Genomic DNA, 14,018 nt, shown 5'->3' on the forward strand with positions numbered 1-14,018 from the left:
GGGAAAGAACCAGCTCTTCTTGTTTCTAGTGAGATGTTCCTCCTCTGTACTATCTCATCCCGCCTGACTCCACGGTTACTTCTGCCCCTCCTCAAACCCATCCCAGATTTAACCCATCACTGCCAGAGCTCCTCTACTAGAAACCATCTGTCCTATTGTGGGGTGAAGTAAACTTTTGTACATACCATGCACTGGTTTAAAGATTTCTTTTGACTATTTTATTTTATTGGGTCAGCTATAGATGCAAACATAACAGATGGACTTTATTCCACAAGATCCTTAAAAATAAGAATAACACAGACAAAAGAGCCTCTATACAGTATTTCCCCTTTTGATCGTACCTTTTGTTGAGCTACACCATGTTCCTAATAATGTATATGAAGGAGGTGCAGATATCGCATTGTAAATTTATATCTGGTTCCTGACTGACTCCATAGACTTTATTATCACATAAGAGAACGTGCTAAAGAATTAAGAGTCGGCACGCCAATAGTCATCTTGAGCCATACTGCCAGAATCCAAAAATGTGAAAAAAAAACAACAACTGTTGACTCTCTGCACAGGGCGTATAGGTAGACTGGTTTATCCTGACAACACATTTCGAGGTAAATACCTCTTTGTTATCGGACCTTAGAATAAACCAGTTTACCTACACGGCCTGCGTAGAGAGCCAACTGTTTTTAAAATCATGGATTCTTGCTGGTATACAGTGGATATGACTCTGGAGCTTTGGCTCTCGATGTATATGGTTGCTCTCTGCTTCATAAACAAACCGGGTGAGCATACATCTACTCACTACTTTGCCATTGAACAGTTGACATATGTCACCCGATGAGGCGATGTGCCTGTTTTTTGTTTTTTTCTTCTTTTTTTCTTTATTTTGTTTTGATCCATATTGCGGAATTTACCACTCTGCTATACATGATCCTTTTAGTTGTTATACATTGTTGCAGGCATTCATAAGACATACAAGATTCATGTATAACAAGCACGGATGTCATTTTCACAATATGGATCAATAACTATCTATGAATTTGAAAGATCACAATTGAAATGTGGCCTCTCTATTCTTTCTTTGTGTTTTTCTTCTTGTGGGAACCATAGTCAATAACCAGAGCCTGGCACCCTGAGAGCGCTGTCTACATTACTAGCACATTAGTACTATGTCATGCTAATTGACTAGTAAATGTGGCTAAATAATCTTTGGGCTTAAAAAAGGTACGCTTTGCTTGTCCTGTTCCTGTTCTACAACTTGTTCTGTATTAAGTATGAGAGACAGCTCGACAGCCTGATAGAAAGTGTCAAGACATCCAACAAAGCTGTAGATGGATTTTAATTCTCACACCATTTAATTTCAATAGGAGTATCTAATAGGAACTTTAGCATAAGGACAATAATAACCTTTCATCATGGGAAAAAAGGAACAACTCTTCTTCGTCTTCTTTATGAAGAAATACAGTATTTTTAGTAACAATACGTCAAAACCAGCTGGACAATAAGGGAAATAAGTATTTGATACACTGCCGATTTTGCAAGTCTTCGCACCTACAAAGAATTGGGAGGTTTGTACTTTATACTATAGGTACTAGAGATGAGAATCAGATTTATTTTGCTTCGTACAAAGAAAAACTGATCTGTGCTCATCTCCCTCAATCTGCCACCTGGGGACCACCTGGAACATGCCTGGAAAACATGGAAGTGTTGAATATCAAAAGTTGATGGGTGATTGTTTAGGGTTGTATCGAACATATATTTTTTTCATAGATTTTGTATGTAATTGGATATATAAAAAGTAGAGGCCCATAGCTTTATACATACAGATACAATCGGTACAGAAGGGTAATATAACCCTGAGGCCTTGGGCTCATATGCATCTATCTAGATATACCCTTCCCTTGGTAATAAATCAAACAATCCATTGTGAATACCATGGAAATCTATAGATGCAGAGTGTAGCACAACACCATGGGATGACATCTGAAAGTGACTTGCTGCCATAGACTGTCAGTGACACAATGGTTATGACATGCCACGCCATGTGAAGAGGGCTACAGTAGGCAGGAGCAATTGTATATGATGACTTTCAGGGGTCAGTAGGTCAAGCTACATTGTCCTGTTGATTAATGACCATACTTATTAGCAATCAATCAAGCGATCAGTCATTCACTTCTCTGTCAGGTGGGAGCTGAATGAGGAGTGCAAGGTCTCCGCTTACAAATAGTTTATTATAAGAGCTATGCAATGACATGAGGAATTAGGAAAAAACATGTTAAAGGTCAAGATACTTCAAACTTCACTCGTTCTGACAGAATCAATGACTTTTCTGAAAATAATTTAAAATTCTGAACGCTTCTAATGTCTCTTTTCAAAGGCAAATGATGTGAATTCAGAAATGATAAAATATGGAGCTGATTTACGGTGTTAATGACTTTTCATTTTGTTTTAATGCATAGCAAAAATATGTAAATCTAGTATTTTAGAAGCCTTAAGTAAAATTTGCACATACCCGTTCCTCCGCAAGGACGTTACTGTCGGCCATTTTTACAAGCGTTCATGTCAATTAAATAGTAATCTGGATTAAGGATTTGTTTCAGTATTCTTTGTACTATCAAAGTTTTAAAGGTTTCTAATGCATCTTTCCTCATAGTTTGAAATCTTTGCTTGGTGTCATTCTGATTTATAAAAAAAAGAAAAAGGGGGGATCAATATTTGTCTTGATCATGTGACACCTGCCTAGTTATAAGACTCCACCATTTTTCTTTTTTGAATTATACTAAATTTGTTGGATTAGTGGCAGAGATAAGCAAACCTTGAGCGCTCGTGATTCCGTCTGATGCTGAATGCTCTGGAAGACATAGATACAGGCATAGGCCATAGACTATATCCATGTTTTCCAGGACTCCCTAAGGGTGCATCCAACTTCTTCAGCCCCCGGTAATCAAATTAAGAAACAAAAACACCAGGCAGACTATGCTGATAGCCGTCCTGTGACTGTAACAAACACTGCACCTGTGTGTCCATCACATGACCAGGAAATATTTTATACCATGGATGGAGACAAACAAAATTTACAGAGATCCCCATGATGTCTTGAGTGTGAGGTATGCCTATACTAGCCAATACCACTGTTTCTTTAATTTTTTTGAGCAGTTTAAAGGGATTTTCCTTTATTGATGGGGACCTGTCACCCGACCCCCTGGTGGAGCCCCTTATACTTACCCCTTCCTCGAAGTCCCGGTACCGGACCCAGTCCCACCGCCGAGAAATCCCGTCAGAAGCTGTGCGTGTGCTCACCAGAGATGAGTCCGAAGCCCATAGAGGATGACTGCTCCAGTCATTCTCTATGGGTATCGGACTCATCTCTGGCGAGTGCGCGCACAGCTTCCAATGGGGATTTCTCGGAGGTGGGACGGGGTCCGGAACCGGGACTTAGAGGAAGGGGTAAGTATAAGGGGCTCCATTGGGGGGTCAGGCAGGCTTCACCCTGGCAGCTGGGGTGACAGGTCTTCTTTAAGTGCTTGAATTGGCTTATACATAAACAATAAGTCATACTTAGTTGCCCGATCCCCTGCTGCTGCTGTATCAGGATTGATTGAAAGCTTGAGTACAAACATTTTTCTCTTTTCAGCCTTTCAATCAAGTTGGTCTGGACAGGAGGAGTGTGCTGCTACATCCCCTCTACTACATCTTTTTTTAAATTTATTTATATTTTTTTTATTTAAGTTTCATGTGGCAATGCATACATCAGAGAACCTTCTGAGGTTCTGATACCTGACATGACCTCACTAGTTTTCATCCTTCTGGAGGAAAGCTAATTTGCCTACTTTTCCTATAATGCATTGCCTGCAGAATGAACCCCCCACTAACTTTCTCCAATGAGAATCAATACTCACATTATGCACAAAAATTACTTTTATTTTCCGCAACCGAAAATCATTTTAAAAAATCAAAGCCAGTGTCCAGAATGATGCTATCCCCCAGCACTGACCTGTCTGCGGTTCCCATGACGTCACGGGGGTCTGTTCCATGTCTCCGAGCATTATTTCCAGACCTGACTGTTTAACTCTGACTATGATTTATGACTTCTCTTATCCTCCCATACATTTTCTCCGGCATCAGTATGTTTAACACTTGTCACAGATGTTTTTTAAGTGTGATATAGTCTCCTCTTTCTGCCAAGAGCTAAGTGGGGGCTGAGGGGTCTTCTGTGTACATGGCTTGGAGGAGAGTACATTCCTGTTTGAAAGACTGCAGACTGCTAATTGCTTTCCATTCCTGGTAACTGGTTATCTGTTATGGACTAAGACAGTAAGGACCTATCATCCCTATCATCCATTACTCCTACCTTGGCATTTTAGCCAAATAAAGATAGTGAGGGGTGATTCATATTCCTAGCTAGACAGTTATTGGCCTGGTTGTGGTGCCAGGGAATGAATAATTTGTGTATAGGAAGAACTCTTTTACATGCTCTTTAAACATTCATGCTCGCCATCATTACACGGTATACACAGTGTTTGGATCACACTTTGTATGGCGTAGGAGCTCGGTGATTTGAATGAATCTGGGTTCTTCTCCCGTGGATTCACAGCTCATTGACTAATGGCCCTGCTAGTTATCACCTTTGAAAGCAGCAGTCATAAAGCTGTTCTAGACCAGGTGCCATTGTTGGCCCTGCCAGTTTCTGGACGTGTGGTGTGTTTTGCAGATAAAGCAGCCAGGCCCAGGTGTGCACTGCGGGCACCTGCGTGTGGATGTGTGTAAGCTCATCCATAACTCTGACGGGACCTGAGCTTAACGCTCAAATGATACACATGAGAAGCTGCCATGTACACAGGGTGACCATATGGTACTGGCTCATTCTGGGAAAGGATGCAAAATAGCATTAGCTAGTGTTAACCTGTATGTTGCTGGGCCATTGAAAGTTTGTCCCCCAAGCCATATGCGGCTCGCTTATGTCTGCACCATGAGCAAAAGTGAACAGGTGTCTTAAGCGTTTTTTTCTGCCATGAGCATGCATACAGAGTGCAATGTGTTGACACTGCAGTAGATAATGAGATCATGGTTTGGGCCAAGGTAGAAGTGGAGTTCATTGTACAAAACCAGAGTAAATGCTAGATTTGGCTAGGTTGTGCTCAAGTCGGAGAAATATAAAAAAAACTGTGTGTGTGCTGTGTATAAGATAATGTGATAGCTATTCTAGATAAAAATGTAGGTTGCTTTTTTTTTTTTTTTTTTTTTTTTTTAAACTCTTTATATACTGTTTTTAGATTGATGTCTGTAACCCCTAAGGTCCCAAGATAAATTGTGTAGAAGAGGCCTAAGGAAAAAAAAATACAAATTACATTGCACAAATAAATAAAACAGCCAGGTAGAGGTATAACAATGGGTTCAATGCAAATACAGAGGTAACTCGGTTTACGAGTGACCCAGATGAGTGTTTTGCAAGACGAGCTCCGACTTGGTGTGGTGTACTCTGGTGGACCCTGGAAGAAGTTAATCATTAAGCAAAGTCCATGCAAGTGAACCTGTGTCAATTCGGCTCATACAATTCCAACCACCACCGGTCATCAGTAATACATATTCAATGTGAATTGGAGCCGCGCGGCAGACGGGACCCACGCCACTCCGTGGATGCATGCCTCCTAAAGCTTCCTCAGCCTGAATATATTGAGAAAATAAGAAAATAAAAAAGCATATGAAGACAACTAAAAGTGAGTCCATCTCTTACTTTATGAATATCTATTGTGGTTAAACAAAAAGTACGCTGGCTCCAATTCACATTGAATATGTAATAAGGACCCTGGAAGAAGCCTCACCTTCCAAATCACAGCGCATCCACTCCAGGACAGGAATCGGGTGACATGCACGTCATGCATCGGGGGACCGATCCCCATTAGCTGTACAGGAGATTGTGTGGTGTGTGCACAGCTGCTGCATTCATTGGTGGACCGGACTGTGCGGGGGAGGAGCCAGATCCCTGTCAGCTTGGCGACAGTCAGCTGTGCAGGGGTGCTCGGCTCCACTTGTAATGGCCCCCGACTGTTGAGGTAACCGGGGCTTTGCCCCTTCCACTCCATACAGTGCTGTAGTACTGTACCTTCTCTGCCCCAGTACAATAAGTTATTCAGGAGGCGCCAATCATCACCCGCTGCTGTATGTTTGTATGGGGGGGCCGGACTGTGTAGGTTACTGGAGCTCCACCCCCTACACACGGTACAGTAACTGTAGTTCCCCTTCTCTGCCCCAGGACAATACAATAGTGTCACTGTCATTACATTTTTTTGCAGAAATCAATAGTCCAGGCGATTTTAAGAAACTTTGTAATTGGGTTTATTAGCCAAATCTGCCATTATCTGCATGTAAAAAGCCTTTTCCCAGGTCCCCCCCTCCTGTCCTTTCTGTCATCCAGTCCTCAGAATCAGAAAATCTGGAGTGTTTTTTCATCAGTCGGATCTGTCTGTTCTATGAAGAGGGGAGGGGGGAGGAGGGAGATTAATGGGCAGCTGAGAGCTGAGAACAAAGGATTGCTCAGCAGGGGGAGCTATTCAGAGCCCTAATTAGAGGTCAGAGAGGTCCATGGTGACTGTCAAAGGAGAGAGCCCGGGATGTGAATGTAAATTAACTCTTTGTTGTCCTGTTTTGCTGCTTTTACTTTCTCTCTCCATAGGAAAACCATGAAGACGGCTAATAAAACCAATTACAAAGTTTCTTAAAATCGCCTGTACTATTGATTTCTACATTAAAATTTTAACGACAGTGACACTTTAAAGTTCTTTGAGAGGCCCAAATGCAGTGACTCTATCTGTCCTGTAGCCTCTGGCCAGTTACACCTGCCTATACAGTAACCTAGGTTAACCCTTGCAATACTGTACTGGTTGGTACTGTGTGGTTACCGTACACACACACAAAGCACAAACTACACAGGTGCACAGTGGCTTTTTTACTCTGCATCCTCTCATGTGTGCCATTTGCCTGTTGTTGCCTTGATAATGTAACCCATGCAACTCTGGCAACTCCAGGCAGCCAGCACTAGTACTGTACTGAATAAAAAATGATTATTTTATGGGAAAATTTGCTGTAAGAGTGGATTTGGATTACAAGCACGGTCCCGGTCTCATACATAAGGTCTCCTTTGTGTCTGCTCCTGTGTATGCTCTTCTCAGAGTAATAGTGTCCCCTTATTGCAGCTACATGATAATAGTGCTCCCCTCATAGTAATTGTGCCCCCTAGATGCCCTTCTCACAGTAATAGTGACCCCCTCACAGTAAGTGTCCTCTAAGTACCCTCCCCACAGTGGTAGTATAAGGAATCCTGGGAAATTTAACATCGGAGTTTAAGAGCTTAAAGCAAGGGCTACATTGCGACTTTTTGTGGTGCTACAAGATTGATTGTAACTATTGATTGACAGCTGCGGTCCACAAGATTGCATACAATTCAAGGTAATGCTTTGGACTACAGCTGTAGCTTAAAAGTCAAAATTAATCTTGATGTGCTAAAAAAAGTCACAGTGTAGCCTTGGCCCAAAATTACAGCCCAATCTGCCATAGTGGGTAGAAGAGTAGAGCACACACCAAGCTGAATAGTGTGTATTGAGGTTCCTGGGGCCTTAGGGAAAGAGAAAGGAACAAGAAAGCAAACAAATTATTTTATTTTCTCCTGACCTCACGTGTCATACTTGATATATTGGTCTTTGCACGCCTAGTGGGGTCAGAGGTTGGCAGTGGGGAGGAGGCAGAAAGAGTGGAGACATTACTTAGCACTTCTTGAGGAAATTGAGTCCAGGAATCCTAATTGATTCGGCCCACACAGGATGTGAATGTAGAAACAAGCTCGGTCTTATCATTACGAGTCAGCAGAGAAGAATTTAAGGCCCTTGTCAGCAACGTGTTGGGGAAATGTGTATATACAGTATTTATATATGTTGGTTCATATCAGGAATAAGTGGGAGGTTGAGGCGTGGCAGCACATGGATGATTTAATCCTTGAACCAACATCTGAGATGTTTCCTTAGCATTTAAGCTCTCTGAAGAGGAAAGGGAAGAAACTATTACTCTTAGCTGAGCCACAGAGCGTTTCTGTATTCTGTAAACAAGACTTCACAAATCAGATCCTGTTCCTGAGTAACACAGAGGTCCCCAACCTTTGTTAACCTGAGAGCCACAGTCATACATAACAAATACTGTTGCTTCCTATGTCTTCTGAATAGAGAACCCTCAGGCATTTATTCCTTTAGCCTATAGTAACAATTTGCAACAACAACCTTGTTATATTTAAAACATACGTTGCATCTGAATAAATGAAATCCCGGCCGGAGCGTATACACATTGGGAGACATTTACAAAGCGTCCGCCCGAGGCGTATGCCAGGGAGAAGGTGCCGATTCGCCCCTTCTCCCTGGCGTAGGCCTCCCGTTTGCCCCTCTCGCTCGATCGATGGGCTAGGGGAGCTTGGGGGGGGGGGGGCGTGATAAGGCGGAGAGGAGGCATGGCCTCCTCCCGCGCCTCATTTATAATGATTTACGCCTGCTCGTATAAATCATGATCCAAATCTACACCGGCTTCCAGATTTAGTATGCCGGGCGCAGGTTGGGGCGCCCAGCCGGCGAGATTCACTAAGAGGCGTGCACCTCTTAGTGAATCCTGCCGGGGAAAAGGAGGCGGGGCCTAATGTAAGACCGGTGTACTTGTACGCTGGTCTTCATAAATCCCCCCCCATAGTATACACTCCGGCTGGGATTCCATCCGGCTGCACAAAAAACTGACATGTCAGTTTTCTGGGGCCGCCATTTATTAAATAGTGGCCGCACAAGACATGTCAGTTCACCCAATGGAGAGTGCGGCTACGGCCGCACACTCCATTGTGTGCAGTGGTGAATTGGGATGTGGGCACACACGGATGCGCCCATATCCCAATTCATCAGAAATGAAGTTCGGCAGGAATGATCTCCTCTGACACCAGCCGTTCTGTGACCCAGCCGGGTCACAGAATGGCCGATGCCTTACACCATGTGAACATGGCCTATTGTTTTTCTTTTTTTTATCTATGCGGTATGTGTAGGTTATAATGTAGGTTATAATGTGATGCTGTATTATGCGATGACTGCAAACCTTTGGATCCTGGTTGTTGACATGGTAGGCCACAGTATTTTGTGATATCGTCATGTCACAATGGTTCAAATGTGGAGTCAAGTTGACCTGTAGTTATATGTGATATTTGCTAGACCAAGGTCAAGTCCATTTGGAGGATTTTTTGTAAAAGAAAGTTGAGGGTCTTCTTACACATTTTAATGAAATTGTGTGTATCCACCCAGGATGTTAAAGAGAACCAATCAGCCCAATTGGCACGTGTCTGCTGCGGCTGCAGCAGAAGGTGTATACCCGAGAAAAAAAGGTTTTATTACCGGGGCACACGGCAGGCATAGGTGGGGAGGTAGTCATCTGGGCGGCTCCCCACCCGTGTCTAGTCACCACTCTCTGCCTGTCAGCATGCTCAGCGGGATGATTGACAGGGAGAGAGGCCAGTGATGGGCATTTGTACAGTGCTGTGGAATATGTTGGGTCTATATACTGTAGAATAAATAAATCATTATTATGGCGACGTCATTTTGTACATATTTACTTTTTCTCAGTAATCAGAAATGATTTTTTTTGTGTGAAATTAAAATACTGTGTGTAACCTTTTCTGTCTTTGCAGCTTTGCAAACAGTCTTGATGCAAAAAATTGTACAGTTTGGTGTGTACAGCTCCTATACAGACCTGCTTGGAGTCTAATCCTGTAGTATTATATTATAGTTTTCCAACTACTTATTCTTATCATTTGAAATACAGTAGAAAAAGAAGAACATAGTGACACATGACTGCAGGATAAGACACTATTAGAGATGAGCAAACCTTTTAAAATTTTGGTTTGGCAGGTTTGCCAAACCTTAATGTAAAGTTCGAGTTATTGAACCCAACTTCAACGAACTGCACTAAAACAGCTAAATGCTGGCAGGCTGTTTCACTGCAGTATTAAAAGGCAATTAGTTATACTTACCTTTCCTCCCTCCCCCGGTGTCAGCCTGCTCAGCCAATCACAGGGGGGACTGGGACAGGACAGCACCATGGCCAGTGATTGGCTTAGTGGACTGTCACTCTTGAAACATGAATGACAGCCTGCTCAGCCAATCACTGGCCTTGAGTGCTGTCCTGTCCCAGTCAGCCTGGGATTGTCTGAGTGGGCAACCACTCTACAGGCAGCTGAAGATACCAGAGAGCCAAAGGAGGACACAGGGAGCGTGGACATGTGAGAATATCTTTTTGTTGTTTTTAGGATGTGCGGCCACCATCTTCCCGAACCTGTCTGAATTTTGCAAATACTTCAGTTCAGTAGTGAAGCAAGCGTTTTGAAAATGTTCTGAGCAAATTTGGCTTTGGGAGGCTCGCTTATCTCCATACACTATGGCTGTATTCACACATGTAGTAACGCAATGGAAATGCATCACTTAATTGTAGTATTTAATCATTTCATTGCAGTAATTCATGATGTAATTGCTGTCCAGCCATCCTTTATAGCGTAAAAGAAACTCCAATGTGTATGAACATAGAGGCATATACACCAAGCAGTAGAACATATTTAATTCTTTAGGCAATTTGCAAAGCTTTTTTATATGCATTAACAAATATACATACCTTCTAAAATGGCAAAATTAGAATCATTTCAAGAGCCGATTAAAGTCTATGGGCGAGATTTATCAAACATGGTGTAAAGTAAAACTGTCTCAGTTGTCCCTAGCAACCAATCAGATTCCACCTTTCATTTTCCAAAGAGTCTGTGAGGAATGAAAGGTGGAATCTGATTGGTTGCTAGGGGCAACTGAGACAGTTTCACTTTACACCATGTTTGATAAATCTCCCTTTATATGTTAACAAATGCTATTGGCTATCAGTTAATACCCCCACCCTGAAAATTGTGAGTCCATGAACTGTTCACACTTTTAGCTTTATTCATTAAAAAATGTAAAGCCCCCCCTTTAAGTCACATAATACTCATGCAAACAAACATGATCCAAATGTGAATGTGAAAGATGGTGTATAGCCTCGTAGCCTTGTGGCTGACAGCCGCTTTGGATCGGCAGCCAAGGAAGGAGGAGAATGATAATTTGTTTGCCCTTTCCTGAAACATACACTCAAAGAATTAGTTCTTAGCTAAGTGCTGAACGCAGAAACCCAGCACAGCAGAGCATTATACCTACTAAATGGGTACAATTGGAGTCAATGGAATAGGACCTTGTTCTGGTTAATGCATAAAATGGGCTCCCTGCCAGCTCCCTCCTCAGGGGTGATATGAGGTTGCTTCAGACTTTAAATCTTGACAGAGTACCTAGGCACTCAACAGTTTTAATAGCTTGTTACACAAAAGCTTCAACCTCTTCTCTTAGCTGCCAACTCGTCCAGTCACTCACACAAACTATCGAAAAAAAAAGAAGTTAAAAGCGTATCACACTCATGTTGGTTAATGCACTTCATCAGGCATTAATGTGGTGCCTGCTCTGCTGCAGTGTGATTTCTTTGTAGTACACAAGTTAAGCTCATCCTCCCGTCTCATTCATTTTAACCCTTTAAGCTCTGGCTCTTTTCAAATGATGTTTTTGCAGTGTTCAGTTGAGGTATGCATTATATTCATACATCTAATTTGTTTGCCCTTTCCTGAAACATTCACTCAAAGAATTAGTTCTTCTGAACGCAGCACTTGGGATGAGTGCATAAATGCCACTAAGTGGCAACCACCATACAAAGACAAAAAAAATAAAAAACATATACTATACAATAAACTTGTATGAAACCTTTTATTTGAAATAGGACAGAGGCCAGCTTATAAACATGCTTATATATGGTGGCCATAACATCGATAGAGATCTATGGATATGATGTTTATGTGGTTATTGCCAGGGACATAACTAGAAATGGCTGGGCCCTAGCCACAGCACTGTCCCATCTCAGCCAATCACTGACCACATCCCTGTTCTGTCTCAGTCAGTGATTGGCTGAGCAGGCTTGGAAATTGCTGCGGGGGAGCGCAGGCAGGTAAGTATTGAAGAGCAAATTTTGTGAAGTAATAATAATTATAATAATAATAATTTTTATTTATATAGCGCCAACAGATTCCGCAGCACTTTACAAGTCTGGGGGTACATACATAGACATAGAACAGATATTACATATAATTATCCATACATGAGGAGTGAGGTCCCTGCTCGCATGCATCAGCTTACAGACTATTAGGGAGGGGTTTGAGACAAAATAAAAGGGCAAAGTCCTTCCTTTTTAGCATGGTCCGAGCATCTTTATAAATAAAGCAGTGCAGGTAAAGGAGGGTAAACCAGTCACCAACCAATGCCTGCCTGCTACAGGTCTAAGTGCTTAAGTGCCTGGCGTATGTATTGGGGGGATGGGGGGAATCAATTTAGGGAACCTGGTAAACCTGTTTGAACAGATGTGTTTTGAGGGCACGTTTGAAGCTTTAAGTATTGGAGGTGAGTCTGACAGTCTTGGGTAATGCATTCCATAGAACTGGTGTAGCTCGGGAGAAGTCCTGGAGACGGGAGTGAGAGGTGCGGATCAAGGTGGATGTTAGTCAGAAGTCATTAGGGGAGCGTAAGGCACGGGTAGGGCGGTAGACAGAGATGAGGGAGGAGATGTATGGAGGTGCAGCACTGTGGAGAGCCTTGTGGGTGAACAGGAGGACTTTATATTGTATCCTGTGTTTAATCGGGAGCCAATGTAGTGACTGGCACAGGGGGGAGGCATCTGTATAGTAGCTGGACAGGGAGATGAGCCTGGCCGCTGCATTGAGAATGGACTAGAGAGGGGAGAGTTTAAAGGAAGGAAGGTCGATTAGTAGGGAATTGCAGTAATCTAGATGGGAATGAATCAGAGCGACAATTAGAGTTTTAGACAGTTCGAAAAGGACAGATTTTAGATTTGTTTTTTTTTGATGCAGGTGACAGGAACGTGAAAGGGATTGAATATGGGGAATGAAGGACAGATCAGAGTCAAACATAACCCCAAGGCAGCGGGCTTATTGTCTAGGGGTTATGGTCGCACCACAGACAGAGATAGAGATGTCAGGTGGGTGCAATAAAACAGCTAAATGCCTGCAATCGTTTAGCTCAGGGGTGGGGAACCTCTGTCCCGCGGGCCGCATCCGGCCCCTGAGACCTCCCGATGCGGCCCGCGGCCCGCAGCTCCCCTGTGATGCGCGCCGCTCTGGAGGAGGAAGGAGCCGGCGCACACAGCATCCTCCGGTGTCTGTGACAGCTGCCGGCCACAGGAGGATGCTGTCTATGCCGGCTTCTTCCCCAGCAGAGCGGCGCGTGTCTTCAGTCTCCTGCGGGCCGCGCGCGATGACGTCATTTCATCGTGCGCCGCCTGCAGAAGAAAGACCGGCAAAGAGGACCTGGGACAGAAGAGGACATGGGCAGCGTGGGAGCGGAGTTAAGGTGAGTGGGATGTTTATTTTTTTTTATTTGGGGGTTAACTAGGCCACCAGGGACATGCCTGATGGGGGTTAACTAGGCCACCAGGGACATGCCTGATGGGGGTTAACTAGGCCACCAGGGACATGCCTGATGGGGGTTAACTAGGCCACCAGGGACATGCCTGATGGGGGTTAACTAGGCCACCAGGGACATGCCTGATGGGGGTTAACTAGGCCACCAGGGACATGCCTGATGGGGGTTAACTAGGCCACCAGGGACATGCCTGATGGGGGTTAACTAGGCCACCAGGGATATGCCTGATGGAGGGTTAAATAGGCCACCAGGGACATGCCTGATGGGGGTTAACTAGGCCACCAGGGACATGTCTGATGGGGGTTAACTAGGCCACCAGGGACATGCCTGATGGGGGTTAACTAGGCCACCAGGGACATGCCTGATGGGGGTTAACTAGGCCACCAGGGACATGCCTGATGGGGGTTAACTAGGCCACCTGGGACATGACTGATGGGGGTTAACTAGGCTACCAGGGACATGACT

Source organism: Dendropsophus ebraccatus, chromosome 1, assembly GCF_027789765.1.
Source record: "Dendropsophus ebraccatus isolate aDenEbr1 chromosome 1, aDenEbr1.pat, whole genome shotgun sequence".
NCBI classification, from domain to species: Eukaryota; Metazoa; Chordata; class Amphibia; order Anura; family Hylidae; genus Dendropsophus; species Dendropsophus ebraccatus.